A 22,500-nucleotide genomic window follows, 5' to 3' on the forward strand; every position below is an offset into this window, starting at 1 on the left:
CAGGGTCTCGAGCTTAATGACGAGTTTGGAGGGTACTATGGTGTTAAATGCTGAGCTGTAGTCGATGAACAGCGTTCTCACATAGGTATTCCTCTTGTCCAGATGGGTTAGGGCAGTGTGCAGAGCGATGGCGATTGCATCGTCTGTGGATCTATTGGGGCGGTAAACAAATTGAAGTGGGTCTAGGGTGTCAGGTAAGGTGGAGGTGAAGATCCTTGACTAGTCTCTCGATGCACTTCATGATGACAGAAGTGAGTGCTACGGGGCGATAGTCATTTAGTTCAGTTATCTTTGCCTTCTTGGGAAACAGGAACAATGGTGGCCATCTTGAAGCATGTGGGGACAACAGACTGGGATAAGGAGCGGTTGAATATGTCCGTAAACACAACAGCCAGCTGGTCTGCGAATGCTCTGAGGACGCGGCTAGTGATGCCGTCTGGGATAGCAGCCTTGCGAGGGTTAACAGTTTACTACTACTGAGATCTAGAACTACAACATCAACTACAGTTCACTACTACTGAGATCTAGAACTACAACATCAACTACAGTTCACTACTACTGAGATCTAGAACTACAACATCAACTACAGTTCACTACTACTGAGATCTAGAACTACAACATCAACTACAGTTCACTACTACTGAGATCTAGAACTACAACATCAACTACAGTTCACTACTACTGAGATCTAGAACTACAACATCAACTACAACATCAACTACAGTTCACTACTACTGAGATCTGGAACTACAACATCAACTACAGTTCACTACTACTGAGATCTAGAACTACAACATCAACTACAACATCAACTACAGTTCACTACTACTGAGATCTAGAACTACAACATCAACTACAGTTCACTACTACTGAGATCTAGAACTACAACATCAACTACAGTTCACTACTACTGAGATCTAGAACTACAACGTCAACTACAGTTCACTACTACTGAGATCTAGAACTACAACATCAACTACAGTTCACTACTACTGAGATCTAGAACTACAACATCAACTACAGTTCACTACTACTGAGATCTAGAACTACAACATCAACTACAACATCAACTACAGTTCACTACTACTGAGATCTAGAACTACAACATCAACTACAGTTCACTACTACTGAGATCTAGAACTACAACATCAACTACAGTTCACTACTACTGAGATCTAGAACTACAACATCAACTACAGTTCACTACTACTGAGATCTGGAACTACAACATCAACTACAGTTCACTACTACTGAGATCTAGAACTACAACATCAACTACAGTTCACTACTACTGAGATCTAGAACTACAACATCAACTACAGTTCACTACTACTGAGATCTAGAACTACAACATCAACTACAGTTCACTACTACTGAGATCTAGAACTACAACATCAACTACAGTTCACTACTACTGAGATCTAGAACTACAACATCAACTACAGTTCACTACTACTGAGATCTAGAACTACAACATCAACTACAACATCAACTACAGTTCACTACTACTGAGATCTAGAACTACAACATCAACTACAGTTCACTACTACTGAGATCTAGAACTACAACATCAACTACAGTTCACTACTACTGAAATCTAGAACTACAACATCAACTACAGTTCACTACTACTGAGATCTGGAACAACAACATCAACTACAGTTCACTACTACTGAGATCTAGAACTACAACATCAACTACAGTTCACTACTACTGAGATCTAGAACTACAACATCAACTACAGTTCACTACTACTGAGATCTAGAACTACAACATCAACTACAGTTCACTACTACTGAGATCTAGAACTACAACATCAACTACAGTTCACTACTACTGAGATCTAGAACTACAACATCAACTACAACATCAACTACAGTTCACTACTACTGAGATCTAGAACTACAACATCAACTACAGTTCACTACTACTGAGATCTAGAACTACAACATCAACTACAACATCAACTACAGTTCACTACTACTGAGATCTAGAACTACAACATCAACTACAGTTCACTACTACTGAGATCTAGAACTACAACATCAACTACAGTTCACTACTACTGAGATCTAGAACTACAACATCAACTACAGTTCACTACTACTGAGATCTAGAACTACAACATCAACTACAGTTCACTACTACTGAGATCTAGAACTACAACATCAACTACAACATCAACTACAGTTCACTACTACTGAGATCTAGAACTACAACATCAACTACAACATCAACTACAGTTCACTACTACTGAGATCTAGAACTACAACATCAACTACAACATCAACTACAGTTCACTACTACTGAGATCTAGAACTACAACATCAACTACAGTTCACTACTACTGAGATCTAGAACTACAACATCAACTACAACATCAACTACAGTTCACTACTACTGAGATCTAGAACTACAACATCAACTACAGTTCACTACTACTGAGATCTAGAACTACAACATCAACTACAACATCAACTACAGTTCACTACTACTGAGATCTAGAACTACAACATCAACTACAGTTCACTACTACTGAGATCTAGAACTACAACATCAACTACAGTTCACTACTACTGAGATCTAGAACTACAACATCAACTACAGTTCACTACTACTGAGATCTAGAACTACAACATCAACTACAGTTCACTACTACTGAGATCTAGAACTACAACATCAACTACAGTTCACTACTACTGAGATCTAGAACTACAACATCAACTACAGTTCACTACTACTGAGATCTAGAACTACAACATCAACTACAGTTCACTACTACTGAGATCTAGAACTACAACATCAACTACAGTTCACTACTACTGAGATCTAGAACTACAACATCAACTACAGTTCACTACTACTGAGATCTAGAACTACAACATCAACTACAGTTCACTACTACTGAGATCTAGAACTACAACATCAACTACAGTTCACTACTACTGAGATCTAGAACTACAACATCAACTACAGTTCACTACTACTGAGATCTAGAACTACAACATCAACTACAGTTCACTACTACTGAGATCTAGAACTACAACATCAACTACAGTTCACTACTACTGAGATCTAGAACTACAACATCAACTACAGTTCACTACTACTGAGATCTAGAACTACAACATCAACTACAACATCAACTACAGTTCACTACTACTGAGATCTAGAACTACAACATCAACTACAGTTCACTACTACTGAGATCTAGAACTACAACATCAACTACAGTTCACTACTACTGAGATCTAGAACTACAACATCAACTACAGTTCACTACTACTGAGATCTAGAACTACAACATCAACTACAGTTCACTACTACTGAGATCTAGAACTACAACATCAACTACAACATCAACTACAGTTCACTACTACTGAGATCTAGAACTACAACATCAACTACAGTTCACTACTACTGAGATCTAGAACTACAACATCAACTACAGTTCACTACTACTGAGATCTAGAACTACAACATCAACTACAGTTCACTACTACTGAGATCTAGAACTACAACATCAACTACAGTTCACTACTACTGAGATCTAGAACTACAACATCAACTACAGTTCACTACTACTGAGATCTAGAACTACAACATCAACTACAGTTCACTACTACTGAGATCTAGAACTACAACATCAACTACAGTTCACTACTACTGAGATCTAGAACTACAACATCAACTACAGTTCACTACTACTGAGATCTAGAACTACAACATCAACTACAACATCAACTACAGTTCACTACTACTGAGATCTAGAACTACAACATCAACTACAGTTCACTACTACTGAGATCTAGAACTACAACATCAACTACAGTTCACTACTACTGAGATCTAGAACTACAACATCAACTACAGTTCACTACTACTGAGATCTAGAACTACAACATCAACTACAGTTCACTACTACTGAGATCTAGAACTACAACATCAACTACAGTTCACTACTACTGAGATCTAGAACTACAACATCAACTACAGTTCACTACTACTGAGATCTAGAACTACAACATCAACTACAGTTCACTACTACTGAGATCTAGAACTACAACATCAACTACAACATCAACTACAGTTCACTACTACTGAGATCTAGAACTACAACATCAACTACAACATCAACTACAGTTCACTACTACTGAGATCTAGAACTACAACATCAACTACAGTTCACTACTACTGAGATCTAGAACTACAACATCAACTACAGTTCACTACTACTGAGATCTAGAACTACAACATCAACTACAACATCAACTACAGTTCACTACTACTGAGATCTAGAACTACAACATCAACTACAGTTCACTACTACTGAGATCTAGAACTACAACATCAACTACAGTTCACTACTACTGAGATCTAGAACTACAACATCAACTACAGTTCACTACTACTGAGATCTAGAACTACAACATCAACTACAGTTCACTACTACTGAGATCTAGAACTACAACATCAACTACAGTTCACTACTACTGAGATCTAGAACTACAACATCAACTACAGTTCACTACTACTGAGATCTAGAACTACAACATCAACTACAGTTCACTACTACTGAGATCTAGAACTACAACATCAACTACAGTTCACTACTACTGAGATCTAGAACTACAACATCAACTACAGTTCACTACTACTGAGATCTAGAACTACAACATCAACTACAGTTCACTACTACTGAGATCTAGAACTACAACATCAACTACAGTTCACTACTACTGAGATCTAGAACTACAACATCAACTACAGTTCACTACTACTGAGATCTAGAACTACAACATCAACTACACATCAACTACAGTTCACTACTACTGAGATCTAGAACTACAACATCAACTACAGTTCACTACTACTGAGATCTAGAACTACAACATCAACTACAGTTCACTACTACTGAGATCTAGAACTACAACATCAACTACAGTTCACTACTACTGAGATCTAGAACTACAACATCAACTACAGTTCACTACTACTGAGATCTAGAACTACAACATCAACTACAGTTCACTACTACTGAGATCTAGAACTACAACATCAACTACAGTTCACTACTACTGAGATCTAGAACTACAACATCAACTACAGTTCACTACTACTGAGATCTAGAACTACAACATCAACTACAGTTCACTACTACTGAGATCTAGAACTACAACATCAACTACAAGTTCACTACTACTGACATCTAGAACTACAACATCAACTACAGTTCACTACTACTGAGATCTAGAACTACAACACAACATCAACTACAGTTCACTACTACTGAGATCTAGAACTACAACATCAACTACAGTTCACTACTACTGAGATCTAGAACTACAACATCAACTACAGTTCACTACTACTGAGATCTAGAACTACAACATCAACTACAGTTCACTACTACTGAGATCTAGAACTACAACATCAACTACAGTTCACTACTACTGAGATCTAGAACTACAACATCAACTACAGTTCACTACTACTGAGATCTAGAACTACAACATCAACTACAACATCAACTACAGTTCACTACTACTGAGATCTAGAACTACAACATCAACTACAGTTCACTACTACTGAGATCTAGAACTACAACATCAACTACAACATCAACTACAGTTCACTACTACTGAGATCTAGAACTACAACATCAACTACAGTTCACTACTACTGAGATCTAGAACTACAACATCAACTACAACATCAACTACAGTTCACTACTACTGAGATCTAGAACTACAACATCAACTACAGTTCACTACTACTGAGATCTAGAACTACAACATCAACTACAGTTCACTACTACTGAGATCTAGAACTACAACATCAACTACAGTTCACTACTACTGAGATCTAGAACTACAACATCAACTACAGTTCACTACTACTGAGATCTAGAACTACAACATCAACTACAGTTCACTACTACTGAGATCTAGAACTACAACATCAACTACAGTTCACTACTACTGAGATCTAGAACTACAACATCAACTACAGTTCACTACTACTGAGATCTAGAACTACAACATCAACTACAGTTCACTACTACTGAGATCTAGAACTACAACATCAACTACAGTTCACTACTACTGAGATCTAGAACTACAACATCAACTACAGTTCACTACTACTGAGATCTAGAACTACAACATCAACTACAGTTCACTACTACTGAGATCTAGAACTACAACATCAACTACAGTTCACTACTACTGAGATCTAGAACTACAACATCAACTACACACACAGTTCACTACTACTGAGATCTAGAACTACAACATCAACTACAGTTCACTACTACTGAGATCTAGAACTACAACATCAACTACAGTTCACTACTACTGAGATCTAGAACTACAACATCAACTACAGTTCACTACTACTGAGATCTAGAACTACAACATCAACTACAGTTCACTACTACTGAGATCTAGAACTACAACATCAACTACAACATCAACTACAGTTCACTACTACTGAGATCTAGAACTACAACATCAACTACAGTTCACTACTACTGAGATCTAGAACTACAACATCAACTACAGTTCACTACTACTGAGATCTAGAACTACAACATCAACTACAGTTCACTACTACTGAGATCTAGAACTACAACATCAACTACAGTTCACTACTACTGAGATCTAGAACTACAACATCAACTACAGTTCACTACTACTGAGATCTAGAACTACAACATCAACTACAGTTCACTACTACTGAGATCTAGAACTACAACATCAACTACAGTTCACTACTACTGAGATCTAGAACTACAACATCAACTACAGTTCACTACTACTGAGATCTAGAACTACAACATCAACTACAACATCAACTACAGTTCACTACTACTGAGATCTAGAACTACAACATCAACTACAGTTCACTACTACTGAGATCTAGAACTACAACAACTACACATCAACTACAGTTCACTACTACTGAGATCTAGAACTACAACATCAACTACAGTTCACTACTACTGAGATCTAGAACTACAACATCAACTACAGTTCACTACTACTGAGATCTAGAACTACAACATCAACTACAGTTCACTACTACTGAGATCTAGAACTACAACATCAACTACAGTTCACTACTACTGAGATCTAGAACTACAACATCAACTACAGTTCACTACTACTGAGATCTAGAACTACAACATCAACTACAGTTCACTACTACTGAGATCTAGAACTACAACATCAACTACAGTTCACTACTACTGAGATCTAGAACTACAACATCAACTAACATCAACTACAGTTCACTACTACTGAGATCTAGAACTACAACATCAACTACAGTTCACTACTACTGAGATCTAGAACTACAACATCAACTACAGTTCACTACTACTGAGATCTAGAACTACAACATCAACTACAGTTCACTACTACTGAGATCTAGAACTACAACATCAACTACAGTTCACTACTACTGAGATCTAGAACTACAACATCAACTACAGTTCACTACTACTGAGATCTAGAACTACAACATCAACTACAGTTCACTACTACTGAGATCTAGAACTACAACATCAACTACAGTTCACTACTACTGAGATCTAGAACTACAACATCAACTAAACACACTACAGTTCACTACTACTGAGATCTAGAACTACAACATCAACTACAACATCAACTACAGTTCACTACTACTGAGATCTAGAACTACAACATCAACTACAGTTCACTACTACTGAGATCTAGAACTACAACATCAACTACAGTTCACTACTACTGAGATCTAGAACTACAACATCAACTACAACATCAACTACAGTTCACTACTACTGAGATCTAGAACTACAACATCAACTACAGTTCACTACTACTGAGATCTAGAACTACAACATCAACTACAGTTCACTACTACTGAGATCTAGAACTACAACATCAACTACAGTTCACTACTACTGAGATCTAGAACTACAACATCAACTACAGTTCACTACTACTGAGATCTAGAACTACAACATCAACTACAGTTCACTACTACTGAGATCTAGAACTACAACATCAACTACAGTTCACTACTACTGAGATCTAGAACTACAACATCAACTACAGTTCACTACTACTGAGATCTAGAACTACAACATCAACTACAGTTCACTACTACTGAGATCTAGAACTACAACATCAACTACAGTTCACTACTACTGAGATCTAGAACTACAACATCAACTACAGTTCACTACTACTGAGATCTAGAACTACAACATCAACTACAGTTCACTACTACTGAGATCTAGAACTACAACATCAACTACAGTTCACTACTACTGAGATCTAGAACTACACATCAACTCAACTACAGTTCACTACTACTGAGATCTAGAACTACAACATCAACTACAGTTCACTACTACTGAGATCTAGAACTACAACATCAACTACAGTTCACTACTACTGAGATCTAGAACTACAACATCAACTACAGTTCACTACTACTGAGATCTAGAACTACAACATCAACTACAGTTCACTACTACTGAGATCTAGAACTACAACATCAACTACAGTTCACTACTACTGAGATCTAGAACTACAACATCAACTACAGTTCACTACTACTGAGATCTAGAACTACAACATCAACTACAGTTCACTACTACTGAGATCTAGAACTACAACATCAACTACAGTTCACTACTACTGAGATCTAGAACTACAACATCAACTACAACATCAACTACAGTTCACTACTACTGAGATCTAGAACTACAACATCAACTACAGTTCACTACTACTGAGATCTAGAACTACAACATCAACTACAACATCAACTACAGTTCACTACTACTGAGATCTAGAACTACAACATCAACTACAGTTCACTACTACTGAGATCTAGAACTACAACATCAACTACAGTTCACTACTACTGAGATCTAGAACTACAACATCAACTACAGTTCACTACTACTGAGATCTAGAACTACAACATCAACTACAGTTCACTACTACTGAGATCTAGAACTACAACATCAACTACAACATCAACTACAGTTCACTACTACTGAGATCTAGAACTACAACATCAACTACAACATCAACTACAGTTCACTACTACTGAGATCTAGAACTACAACATCAACTACAGTTCACTACTACTGAGATCTAGAACTACAACATCACTACAACACTACAGTTCACTACTACTGAGATCTAGAACTACAACATCAACTACAGTTCACTACTACTGAGATCTAGAACTACAACATCAACTACAACATCAACTACAGTTCACTACTACTGAGATCTAGAACTACAACATCAACTACAGTTCACTACTACTGAGATCTAGAACTACAACATCAACTACAGTTCACTACTACTGAGATCTAGAACTACAACATCAACTACAGTTCACTACTACTGAGATCTAGAACTACAACATCAACTACAGTTCACTACTACTGAGATCTAGAACTACAACATCAACTACAGTTCACTACTACTGAGATCTAGAACTACAACATCAACTACAGTTCACTACTACTGAGATCTAGAACTACAACATCAACTACAGTTCACTACTACTGAGATCTAGAACTACAACATCAACTACAGTTCACTACTACTGAGATCTAGAACTACAACATCAACTACAGTTCACTACTACTGAGATCTAGAACTACAACATCAACTACAGTTCACTACTACTGAGATCTAGAACTACAACATCAACTACAGTTCACTACTACTGAGATCTAGAACTACAACATCAACTACAGTTCACTACTACTGAGATCTAGAACTACAACATCAACTACAACATCAACTACAGTTCACTACTACTGAGATCTAGAACTACAACATCAACTACAGTTCACTACTACTGAGATCTAGAACTACAACATCAACTACAGTTCACTACTACTGAGATCTAGAACTACAACATCAACTACAGTTCACTACTACTGAGATCTAGAACTACAACATCAACTACAGTTCACTACTACTGAGATCTAGAACTACAACATCAACTACAACATCAACTACAGTTCACTACTACTGAGATCTAGAACTACAACATCAACTACAGTTCACTACTACTGAGATCTAGAACTACAACATCAACTACAGTTCACTACTACTGAGATCTAGAACTACAACATCAACTACAGTTCACTACTACTGAGATCTAGAACTACAACATCAACTACAGTTCACTACTACTGAGATCTAGAACTACAACATCAACTACAGTTCACTACTACTGAGATCTAGAACTACAACATCAACTACAGTTCACTACTACTGAGATCTAGAACTACAACATCAACTACAGTTCACTACTACTGAGATCTAGAACTACAACATCAACTACAGTTCACTACTACTGAGATCTAGAACTACAACATCAACTACAACATCAACTACAGTTCACTACTACTGAGATCTAGAACTACAACATCAACTACAGTTCACTACTACTGAGATCTAGAACTACAACATCAACTACAGTTCACTACTACTGAGATCTAGAACTACAACATCAACTACAACATCAACTACAGTTCACTACTACTGAGATCTAGAACTACAACATCAACTACAGTTCACTACTACTGAGATCTAGAACTACAACATCAACTACAGTTCACTACTACTGAGATCTAGAACTACAACATCAACTACAGTTCACTACTACTGAGATCTAGAACTACAACATCAACTACAACATCAACTACAGTTCACTACTACTGAGATCTAGAACTACAACATCAACTACAGTTCACTACTACTGAGATCTAGAACTACAACATCAACTACAGTTCACTACTACTGAGATCTAGAACTACAACATCAACTACAGTTCACTACTACTGAGATCTAGAACTACAACATCAACTACAGTTCACTACTACTGAGATCTAGAACTACAACATCAACTACAGTTCACTACTACTGAGATCTAGAACTACAACATCAACTACAACATCAACTACAGTTCACTACTACTGAGATCTAGAACTACAACATCAACTACAACATCAACTACAGTTCACTACTACTGAGATCTAGAACTACAACATCAACTACAGTTCACTACTACTGAGATCTAGAACTACAACATCAACTACAGTTCACTACTACTGAGATCTAGAACTACAACATCAACTACAACATCAACTACAGTTCACTACTACTGAGATCTAGAACTACAACATCAACTACAGTTCACTACTACTGAGATCTAGAACTACAACATCAACTACAGTTCACTACTACTGAGATCTAGAACTACAACATCAACTACAGTTCACTACTACTGAGATCTAGAACTACAACATCAACTACAGTTCACTACTACTGAGATCTAGAACTACAACATCAACTACAGTTCACTACTACTGAGATCTAGAACTACAACATCAACTACAACATCAACTACAGTTCACTACTACTGAGATCTAGAACTACAACATCAACTACAGTTCACTACTACTGAGATCTAGAACTACAACATCAACTACAGTTCACTACTACTGAGATCTAGAACTACAACATCAACTACAGTTCACTACTACTGAGATCTAGAACTACAACATCAACTACAGTTCACTACTACTGAGATCTAGAACTACAACATCAACTACAGTTCACTACTACTGAGATCTAGAACTACAACATCAACTACAACATCAACTACAGTTCACTACTACTGAGATCTAGAACTACAACATCAACTACAACTACAGTTCACTACTACTGAGATCTAGAACTACAACATCAACTACAACATCAACTACAGTTCACTACTACTGAGATCTAGAACTACAACATCAACTACAGTTCACTACTACTGAGATCTAGAACTACAACATCAACTACAGTTCACTACTACTGAGATCTAGAACTACAACATCAACTACAGTTCACTACTACTGAGATCTAGAACTACAACATCAACTACAACATCAACTACAGTTCACTACTACTGAGATCTAGAACTACAACATCAACTACAGTTCACTACTACTGAGATCTAGAACTACAACATCAACTACAACATCAACTACAGTTCACTACTACTGAGATCTAGAACTACAACATCAACTACAGTTCACTACTACTGAGATCTAGAACTACAACATCAACTACAGTTCACTACTACTGAGATCTAGAACTACAACATCAACTACAGTTCACTACTACTGAGATCTAGAACTACAACATCAACTACAGTTCACTACTACTGAGATCTAGAACTACAACATCAACTACAGTTCACTACTACTGAGATCTAGAACTACAACATCAACTACAACATCAACTACAGTTCACTACTACTGAGATCTAGAACTACAACATCAACTACAGTTCACTACTACTGAGATCTAGAACTACAACATCAACTACAGTTCACTACTACTGAGATCTAGAACTACAACATCAACTACAGTTCACTACTACTGAGATCTAGAACTACAACATCAACTACAGTTCACTACTACTGAGATCTAGAACTACAACATCAACTACAACATCAACTACAGTTCACTACTACTGAGATCTAGAACTACAACATCAACTACAACATCAACTACAGTTCACTACTACTGAGATCTAGAACTACAACATCAACTACAGTTCACTACTACTGAGATCTAGAACTACAACATCAACTACAACATCAACTACAGTTCACTACTACTGAGATCTAGAACTACAACATCAACTACAGTTCACTACTACTGAGATCTAGAACTACAACATCAACTACAACATCAACTACAGTTCACTACTACTGAGATCTAGAACTACAACATCAACTACAGTTCACTACTACTGAGATCTAGAACTACAACATCAACTACAGTTCACTACTACTGAGATCTAGAACTACAACATCAACTACAGTTCACTACTACTGAGATCTAGAACTACAACATCAACTACAGTTCACTACTACTGAGATCTAGAACTACAACATCAACTACAGTTCACTACTACTGAGATCTAGAACTACAACATCAACTACAGTTCACTACTACTGAGATCTAGAACTACAACATCAACTACAGTTCACTACTACTGAGATCTAGAACTACAACATCAACTACAGTTCACTACTACTGAGATCTAGAACTACAACATCAACTACAGTTCACTACTACTGAGATCTAGAACTACAACATCAACTACAGTTCACTACTACTGAGATCTAGAACTACAACATCAACTACAGTTCACTACTACTGAGATCTAGAACTACAACATCAACTACAGTTCACTACTACTGAGATCTAGAACTACAACATCAACTACAACATCAACTACAGTTCACTACTACTGAGATCTAGAACTACAACATCAACTACAGTTCACTACTACTGAGATCTAGAACTACAACATCAACTACAGTTCACTACTACTGAGATCTAGAACTACAACATCAACTACAGTTCACTACTACTGAGATCTAGAACTACAACATCAACTACAGTTCACTACTACTGAGATCTAGAACTACAACATCAACTACAACATCAACTACAGTTCACTACTACTGAGATCTAGAACTACAACATCAACTACAGTTCACTACTACTGAGATCTAGAACTACAACATCAACTACAGTTCACTACTACTGAGATCTAGAACTACAACATCAACTACAGTTCACTACTACTGAGATCTAGAACTACAACATCAACTACAGTTCACTACTACTGAGATCTAGAACTACAACATCAACTACAGTTCACTACTACTGAGATCTAGAACTACAACATCAACTACAGTTCACTACTACTGAGATCTAGAACTACAACATCAACTACAGTTCACTACTACTGAGATCTAGAACTACAACATCAACTACAGTTCACTACTACTGAGATCTAGAACTACAACATCAACTACAACATCAACTACAGTTCACTACTACTGAGATCTAGAACTACAACATCAACTACAGTTCACTACTACTGAGATCTAGAACTACAACATCAACTACAGTTCACTACTACTGAGATCTAGAACTACAACATCAACTACAACATCAACTACAGTTCACTACTACTGAGATCTAGAACTACAACATCAACTACAGTTCACTACTACTGAGATCTAGAACTACAACATCAACTACAGTTCACTACTACTGAGATCTAGAACTACAACATCAACTACAGTTCACTACTACTGAGATCTAGAACTACAACATCAACTACAACATCAACTACAGTTCACTACTACTGAGATCTAGAACTACAACATCAACTACAGTTCACTACTACTGAGATCTAGAACTACAACATCAACTACAGTTCACTACTACTGAGATCTAGAACTACAACATCAACTACAGTTCACTACTACTGAGATCTAGAACTACAACATCAACTACAGTTCACTACTACTGAGATCTAGAACTACAACATCAACTACAGTTCACTACTACTGAGATCTAGAACTACAACATCAACTACAACATCAACTACAGTTCACTACTACTGAGATCTAGAACTACAACATCAACTACAACATCAACTACAGTTCACTACTACTGAGATCTAGAACTACAACATCAACTACAGTTCACTACTACTGAGATCTAGAACTACAACATCAACTACAGTTCACTACTACTGAGATCTAGAACTACAACATCAACTACAACATCAACTACAGTTCACTACTACTGAGATCTAGAACTACAACATCAACTACAGTTCACTACTACTGAGATCTAGAACTACAACATCAACTACAGTTCACTACTACTGAGATCTAGAACTACAACATCAACTACAGTTCACTACTACTGAGATCTAGAACTACAACATCAACTACAGTTCACTACTACTGAGATCTAGAACTACAACATCAACTACAGTTCACTACTACTGAGATCTAGAACTACAACATCAACTACAACATCAACTACAGTTCACTACTACTGAGATCTAGAACTACAACATCAACTACAGTTCACTACTACTGAGATCTAGAACTACAACATCAACTACAGTTCACTACTACTGAGATCTAGAACTACAACATCAACTACAGTTCACTACTACTGAGATCTAGAACTACAACATCAACTACAGTTCACTACTACTGAGATCTAGAACTACAACATCAACTACAGTTCACTACTACTGAGATCTAGAACTACAACATCAACTACAACATCAACTACAGTTCACTACTACTGAGATCTAGAACTACAACATCAACTCAACTACAGTTCACTACTACTGAGATCTAGAACTACAACATCAACTACAACATCAACTACAGTTCACTACTACTGAGATCTAGAACTACAACATCAACTACAGTTCACTACTACTGAGATCTAGAACTACAACATCAACTACAGTTCACTACTACTGAGATCTAGAACTACAACATCAACTACAGTTCACTACTACTGAGATCTAGAACTACAACATCAACTACAACATCAACTACAGTTCACTACTACTGAGATCTAGAACTACAACATCAACTACAGTTCACTACTACTGAGATCTAGAACTACAACATCAACTACAACATCAACTACAGTTCACTACTACTGAGATCTAGAACTACAACATCAACTACAGTTCACTACTACTGAGATCTAGAACTACAACATCAACTACAGTTCACTACTACTGAGATCTAGAACTACAACATCAACTACAGTTCACTACTACTGAGATCTAGAACTACAACATCAACTACAGTTCACTACTACTGAGATCTAGAACTACAACATCAACTACAGTTCACTACTACTGAGATCTAGAACTACAACATCAACTACAACATCAACTACAGTTCACTACTACTGAGATCTAGAACTACAACATCAACTACAGTTCACTACTACTGAGATCTAGAACTACAACATCAACTACAGTTCACTACTACTGAGATCTAGAACTACAACATCAACTACAGTTCACTACTACTGAGATCTAGAACTACAACATCAACTACAGTTCACTACTACTGAGATCTAGAACTACAACATCAACTACAACATCAACTACAGTTCACTACTACTGAGATCTAGAACTACAACATCAACTACAGTTCACTACTACTGAGATCTAGAACTACAACATCAACTACAGTTCACTACTACTGAGATCTAGAACTACAACATCAACTACAGTTCACTACTACTGAGATCTAGAACTACAACATCAACTACAGTTCACTACTACTGAGATCTAGAACTACAACATCAACTACAGTTCACTACTACTGAGATCTAGAACTACAACATCAACTACAGTTCACTACTACTGAGATCTAGAACTACAACATCAACTACAGTTCACTACTACTGAGATCTAGAACTACAACATCAACTACAGTTCACTACTACTGAGATCTAGAACTACAACATCAACTACAGTTCACTACTACTGAGATCTAGAACTACAACATCAACTACAGTTCACTACTACTGAGATCTAGAACTACAACATCAACTACAGTTCACTACTACTGAGATCTAGAACTACAACATCAACTACAGTTCACTACTACTGAGATCTAGAACTACAACATCAACTACAGTTCACTACTACTGAGATCTAGAACTACAACATCAACTACAGTTCACTACTACTGAGATCTAGAACTACAACATCAACTACAGTTCACTACTACTGAGATCTAGAACTACAACATCAACAACATCAACTACAGTTCACTACTACTGAGATCTAGAACTACAACATCAACTACAGTTCACTACTACTGAGATCTAGAACTACAACATCAACTACAGTTCACTACTACTGAGATCTAGAACTACAACATCAACTACAGTTCACTACTACTGAGATCTAGAACTACAACATCAACTACAGTTCACTACTACTGAGATCTAGAACTACAACATCAACTACAGTTCACTACTACTGAGATCTAGAACTACAACATCAACTACAACATCAACTACAGTTCACTACTACTGAGATCTAGAACTACAACATCAACTACAGTTCACTACTACTGAGATCTAGAACTACAACATCAACTACAGTTCACTACTACTGAGATCTAGAACTACAACATCAACTACAGTTCACTACTACTGAGATCTAGAACTACAACATCAACTACAGTTCACTACTACTGAGATCTAGAACTACAACATCAACTACAACATCAACTACAGTTCACTACTACTGAGATCTAGAACTACAACATCAACTACAACATCAACTACAGTTCACTACTACTGAGATCTAGAACTACAACATCAACTACAGTTCACTACTACTGAGATCTAGAACTACAACATCAACTACAACATCAACTACAGTTCACTACTACTGAGATCTAGAACTACAACATCAACTACAGTTCACTACTACTGAGATCTAGAACTACAACATCAACTACAACATCAACTACAGTTCACTACTACTGAGATCTAGAACTACAACATCAACTACAGTTCACTACTACTGAGATCTAGAACTACAACATCAACTACAGTTCACTACTACTGAGATCTAGAACTACAACATCAACTACAGTTCACTACTACTGAGATCTAGAACTACAACATCAACTACAGTTCACTACTACTGAGATCTAGAACTACAACATCAACTACAGTTCACTACTACTGAGATCTAGAACTACAACATCAACTACAGTTCACTACTACTGAGATCTAGAACTACAACATCAACTACAGTTCACTACTACTGAGATCTAGAACTACAACATCAACTACAGTTCACTACTACTGAGATCTAGAACTACAACATCAACTACAGTTCACTACTACTGAGATCTAGAACTACAACATCAACTACAGTTCACTACTACTGAGATCTAGAACTACAACATCAACTACAGTTCACTACTACTGAGATCTAGAACTACAACATCAACTACAGTTCACTACTACTGAGATCTAGAACTACAACATCAACTACAACATCAACTACAGTTCACTACTACTGAGATCTAGAACTACAACATCAACTACAGTTCACTACTACTGAGATCTAGAACTACAACATCAACTACAGTTCACTACTACTGAGATCTAGAACTACAACATCAACTACAGTTCACTACTACTGAGATCTAGAACTACAACATCAACTACAGTTCACTACTACTGAGATCTAGAACTACAACATCAACTACAACATCAACTACAGTTCACTACTACTGAGATCTAGAACTACAACATCAACTACAGTTCACTACTACTGAGATCTAGAACTACAACATCAACTACAGTTCACTACTACTGAGATCTAGAACTACAACATCAACTACAGTTCACTACTACTGAGATCTAGAACTACAACATCAACTACAGTTCACTACTACTGAGATCTAGAACTACAACATCAACTACAGTTCACTACTACTGAGATCTAGAACTACAACATCAACTACAGTTCACTACTACTGAGATCTAGAACTACAACATCAACTACAGTTCACTACTACTGAGATCTAGAACTACAACATCAACTACAGTTCACTACTACTGAGATCTAGAACTACAACATCAACTACAACATCAACTACAGTTCACTACTACTGAGATCTAGAACTACAACATCAACTACAGTTCACTACTACTGAGATCTAGAACTACAACATCAACTACAGTTCACTACTACTGAGATCTAGAACTACAACATCAACTACAACATCAACTACAGTTCACTACTACTGAGATCTAGAACTACAACATCAACTACAGTTCACTACTACTGAGATCTAGAACTACAACATCAACTACAGTTCACTACTACTGAGATCTAGAACTACAACATCAACTACAGTTCACTACTACTGAGATCTAGAACTACAACATCAACTACAACATCAACTACAGTTCACTACTACTGAGATCTAGAACTACAACATCAACTACAGTTCACTACTACTGAGATCTAGAACTACAACATCAACTACAGTTCACTACTACTGAGATCTAGAACTACAACATCAACTACAGTTCACTACTACTGAGATCTAGAACTACAACATCAACTACAGTTCACTACTACTGAGATCTAGAACTACAACATCAACTACAGTTCACTACTACTGAGATCTAGAACTACAACATCAACTACAACATCAACTACAGTTCACTACTACTGAGATCTAGAACTACAACATCAACTACAACATCAACTACAGTTCACTACTACTGAGATCTAGAACTACAACATCAACTACAGTTCACTACTACTGAGATCTAGAACTACAACATCAACTACAGTTCACTACTACTGAGATCTAGAACTACAACATCAACTACAACATCAACTACAGTTCACTACTACTGAGATCTAGAACTACAACATCAACTACAGTTCACTACTACTGAGATCTAGAACTACAACATCAACTACAGTTCACTACTACTGAGATCTAGAACTACAACATCAACTACAGTTCACTACTACTGAGATCTAGAACTACAACATCAACTACAGTTCACTACTACTGAGATCTAGAACTACAACATCAACTACAGTTCACTACTACTGAGATCTAGAACTACAACATCAACTACAACATCAACTACAGTTCACTACTACTGAGATCTAGAACTACAACATCAACTACAGTTCACTACTACTGAGATCTAGAACTACAACATCAACTACAGTTCACTACTACTGAGATCTAGAACTACAACATCAACTACAGTTCACTACTACTGAGATCTAGAACTACAACATCAACTACAGTTCACTACTACTGAGATCTAGAACTACAACATCAACTACAGTTCACTACTACTGAGATCTAGAACTACAACATCAACTACAACATCAACTACAGTTCACTACTACTGAGATCTAGAACTACAACATCAACTACTACATCAACTACAGTTCACTACTACTGAGATCTGGAACTACAACATCAACTACAACATCAACTACAGTTCACTACTACTGAGATCTGGAACTACAACATCAACTACAGTTCACTACTACTGAGATCTAGAACTACAACATCAACTACAGTTTACTACTACTGAGATCTAGAACTACAACATCAACTACAGTTCACTACTACTGAGATCTAGAACTACAACATCAACTACAACATCAACTACAGTTCACTACTACTGAGATCTGGAACTACAACATCAACTACAGTTCACTACTACTGAGATCTAGAACTACAACATCAACTACAACATCAACTACAGTTCACTACTACTGAGATCTAGAACTACAACATCAACTACAGTTCACTACTACTGAGATCTAGAACTACAACATCAACTACAGTTCACTACTACTGAGATCTAGAACTACAACATCAACTACAGTTCACTACTACTGAGATCTAGAACTACAACATCAACTACAGTTCACTACTACTGAGATCTAGAACTACAACATCAACTACAGTTCACTACTACTGAGATCTAGAACTACAACATCAACTACAACATCAACTACAGTTCACTACTACTGAGATCTGGAACTACAACATCAACTACAGTTCACTACTACTGAGATCTAGAACTACAACATCAACTACAGTTCACTACTACTGAGATCTAGAACTACAACATCAACTACAGTTCACTACTACTGAGATCTAGAACTACAACATCAACTACAGTTCACTACTACTGAGATCTAGAACTACAACATCAACTACAACATCAACTACAGTTCACTACTACTGAGATCTAGAACTACAACATCAACTACAGTTCACTACTACTGAGATCTAGAACTACAACATCAACTACAGTTCACTACTACTGAGATCTAGAACTACAACATCAACTACAGTTTACTACTACTGAGATCTAGAACTACAACATCAACTACAGTTCACTACTACTGAGATCTAGAACTACAACATCAACTACAGTTCACTACTACTGAGATCTAGAACTACAACATCAACTACAGTTCACTACTACTGAGATCTAGAACTACAACATCAACTACAGTTTACTACTACTGAGATCTAGAACTACAACATCAACTACAGTTCACTACTACTGAGATCTAGAACTACAACATCAACTACAGTTCACTACTACTGAGATCTAGAACTACAACATCAACTACAGTTCACTACTACTGAGATCTAGAACTACAACATCAACTACAGTTCACTACTACTGAGATCTAGAACTACAACATCAACTACAGTTCACTACTACTGAGATCTAGAACTACAACATCAACTACAGTTCACTACTACTGAGATCTAGAACTACAACATCAACTACAACATCAACTACAGTTCACTACTACTGAGATCTAGAACTACAACATCAACTACAGTTCACTACTACTGAGATCTAGAACTACAACATCAACTACAACATCAACTACAGTTCACTACTACTGAGATCTAGAACTACAACATCAACTACAGTTCACTACTACTGAGATCTAGAACTACAACATCAACTACAGTTCACTACTACTGAGATCTAGAACTACAACATCAACTACAGTTCACTACTACTGAGATCTAGAACTACAACATCAACTACAGTTCACTACTACTGAGATCTAGAACTACAACATCAACTACAACATCAACTACAGTTCACTACTACTGAGATCTAGAACTACAACATCAACTACAGTTCACTACTACTGAGATCTAGAACTACAACATCAACTACAGTTCACTACTACTGAGATCTAGAACTACAACATCAACTACAACATCAACTACAGTTCACTACTACTGAGATCTAGAACTACAACATCAACTACAACATCAACTACAGTTCACTACTACTGAGATCTAGAACTACAACATCAACTACAGTTCACTACTACTGAGATCTAGAACTACAACATCAACTACAACATCAACTACAGTTCACTACTACTGAGATCTGGAACTACAACATCAACTACAGTTCACTACTACTGAGATCTAGAACTACAACATCAACTACAGTTCACTACTACTGAGATCTAGAACTACAACATCAACTACAGTTCACTACTACTGAGATCTAGAACTACAACATCAACTACAGTTCACTACTACTGAGATCTGGAACTACAACATCAACTACAGTTCACTACTACTGAGATCTAGAACTACAACATCAACTACAGTTCACTACTACTGAGATCTAGAACTACAACATCAACTACAGTTCACTACTACTGAGATCTAGAACTACAACATCAACTACAACATCAACTACAGTTCACTACTACTGAGATCTGGAACTACAACATCAACATCACCTTGTAGTACTAAGTATTTTTGTAGTACTCAGTATTTTTGTGGTGTAGTATTCAGTATTAATGTGTTCTAGTACTCAGTGTGTTGTAGTACTCAGTATTAGTGTGTTGTAGTACTCAGTGTGTTGTAGTTCTCAGTATTAGTGTGTTGTAGTGTTCAGTATTAATGTGTTCTAGTACTTAGTGTGTTGTAGTACTCAGTATTTTTGTAGTACTCAGTATTTTTGTGGTGTAGTATTCAGTATTAATGTGT

At 36.7% G+C, this 22,500-nt stretch overlaps 1 protein-coding gene across 1 annotated transcript in view; it reads right to left on the minus strand.

Annotated features, from left to right (window-relative positions):
- Nucleotides 1–22,500, minus strand: part of grapa (GRB2 related adaptor protein a) — a 52,259-nt gene that overhangs the window by 27,382 nt on the left and 2,377 nt on the right. The gene's annotated exons all lie outside the window — the stretch shown is intronic.

Source organism: Salvelinus fontinalis, chromosome 2 (genome assembly GCF_029448725.1).
Source record: "Salvelinus fontinalis isolate EN_2023a chromosome 2, ASM2944872v1, whole genome shotgun sequence".
NCBI classification, from domain to species: Eukaryota; Metazoa; Chordata; class Actinopteri; order Salmoniformes; family Salmonidae; genus Salvelinus; species Salvelinus fontinalis.